This window comes from Oratosquilla oratoria, chromosome 7 (assembly GCF_046742065.1).
Source record: "Oratosquilla oratoria isolate Oo_2021 chromosome 7, ASM4674206v1, whole genome shotgun sequence".
NCBI lineage: Eukaryota > Metazoa > Arthropoda > Malacostraca > Stomatopoda > Squillidae > Oratosquilla > Oratosquilla oratoria.
Window position 1 is genome coordinate 18,547,612 of NC_134783.1, and position 2,500 is coordinate 18,550,111.

Sequence of the window (2,500 nt, forward strand, 5' to 3'; positions counted from 1 at the left end):
AAGGGCAGAAAAAGTGGAAGAAAGAGAAGAAAATGCAGAAGAAAAAAAGAAAAGGAAAAGGAAACGGAGAAAATGAAATGTAAGGGAAGAAAAAAAAAGAGAGAGAAACAGGAGGATTTGGTGGAGGTAGGAGGAAGAGAGAGGGAGGAGTGGTGTGAGAGGCCAAGTGGAAAAAAGAAAAGAGAGAAAAAAAAGGGGAAAGAAAAGAGTAAGGGCACGTTAGCTGGCAATGTGGCGGCAGTGGCCAAGGAGGACGCGACGATGAAGTGTCCGTTCGTGATGAAGTGGACGGAGACGCGCGTAAGCAAGAGGACGAGAGGGAGAAGGAGGAAGAGGAGGAGGAGGAGGAGGAGGAGGAGGAAGATGAGGAGGAGGAGGAGAAGGAGGAAGAGGAGGTTGTGGAAGAGGAGGTTGAGGAAGCGGAGGAAGAGTGAGTGAATGAGGAAGAGAAGGAGGATGAAGAGGAGGAGGAGGAGGAGGAGGAAGAGGGGGAGGAGGAGAAGCGGGAAGAGGAGATTGTGGAAAAGGAGGAGTGAGTGAGGGAAGGAAGGAGGAAGAGGTGGAGGAGGAAGAGGAAGAGGAGGAGGAAGAGGAGGTGTGGAAAGAAGAGGTTGTGGAAGAGGAGGAGGAGTGAGTGAGTGAGGGAAGGAAGGAGGAAGAGGTGGAGGAGGAAGAGGAAGAGGAAGAGGAAGAGGAGAAATAGGAGAAGGAGGAAGAAGAGGAGGAGGAGGAGGAGGAGGAGGTTGTGGAAGAGGAGAAAGAGGAGGAGTGAGTGAGGGGAATGATGAAGATTCATGTGGGAGGAGTAAAAATATGGGAAGGACCAGGGGAAGAGGAGGACGAGGAGGAGGAGAAGGTGGACGAAGATGAGGAGGAAGAAGAGGAGGAGGAAGAAGAGGAGGAGGAGGAATGAGGGAGTGAGTGAGGAGAGGGGAATGATAAGGATTGATATGGAAAGAGTGAAAAAATTGGAAGGATCGGGAGAAGAGGAAGACGAGGAGGAGAAAGAGAAAGAGGAGGAAGAGGAGGAGGAGGAGGTTTAGGAGGAATGGAGGGAGGAAAGGGGAATGATGATATAGGAATAAGAAAATAAAAGGGAAGGACTATAGGAGGAAAAGAATTAAGAAGAGGATGAAGAGGAGGCGGATGATGAGAGAATCGAAGACGCTATATGTCGTCTGTGATGTATTATATTATTAATAACCAGCGCTTCTATCCCTGAGGACACTATCACACCGAGGAAGTGGAGTTATAGAAGGGATTTCTGGAGGATAGTAGAACGGAAGGATAGTACAAGTTAAAAGTAGTCAGCATTAATATCTGAGTGGTTATTACTCTCCAAATATAAAAGAATTTATGAGGGTCTTGGATCATAAGGATGAAGCCAAGATCCTTATAATATCGACTTCGTAAAACATTCAGAGGAGAGGAAGAGGGGAGAGAAAGAGAGGAAGAGAGGGAGAAGAGAGAAAGGGGCAAGAGAAAGAAGAGGAAGGTCTGGGAAAGAGCAGGTGTTAGATGACGTAAAAGAGCAGTTGTTAGACGACGTAAAAGAGCAGTTGTTAGACGACGTAAAAGTGCTGGGAAGATTGAATATGAGGTGTTTCTATTGTTGTTGTATTCTGACTAATCCTAGACGAGTTTGTTCAAATACGTTATCCTAGAAAAACTCTGGTTATTTATCATTCTATTCGACCAAATGCGAAATAATTTCGGTCTTCTATAGGATACCAGGATGGAAGCAGCACAGGACTGAAGGGCATGGAGAGGATTACTATTGGCGGATCAGAATCTACCTGAGGTTCAAGATCCAGCGGAGGGAGTGAGTGAGTGATGGGATACATTACTGACGGGTTAAATAAAGTAGTTGATGGGCTGATCGGTGTAGACCAGTGGTTCTTAACCTGTGGAGAATTCCCCACTGGTGGGGAATGGCGGAGTTGTCAAGTGGGGAATGACATATGTATTTTATTTCCATGTGATAACTGTTAGTAAAAAATCTAATATATGCCCCAAAAAAATTAAGGGCCGTAAAATGGCACAAAAAAGCAAAGCGTATATTTACATACTAAACACTGCATGGGTTAAAATTGATTTTGTCAAAGACCGATGCTGTGGTGGGAAATGGAGAGTTGGCTCCCTAAAAAGTGGGGAATTGGAGAAAAAAGGTTAAGAACCCCTGGTGTAGACAGTTGTTATTCCCTTAATTAGAGTGTCAAACGCATTTAATTGTATAGTCGTTACTATAGTACTATCAACACTCGTAGTTTTAGTTATCTGAATATTAATTTATATTTTTGCTGAACATTCTTTTTACAGTTGTGTATTAATGTCCACGCATTAATGAAGAATTGATTCTTTGTATTAACAAAATAAAATCTTTCCTTTTTGTTTACAAAGCCAAATACAGAAAAAGTTATAAGAAGAAAAGTGATTTCTTTAAACACCCAAATCATTCTTGAATATCGAATCAAATAAAACGCTTAAACGCTTAAACAGT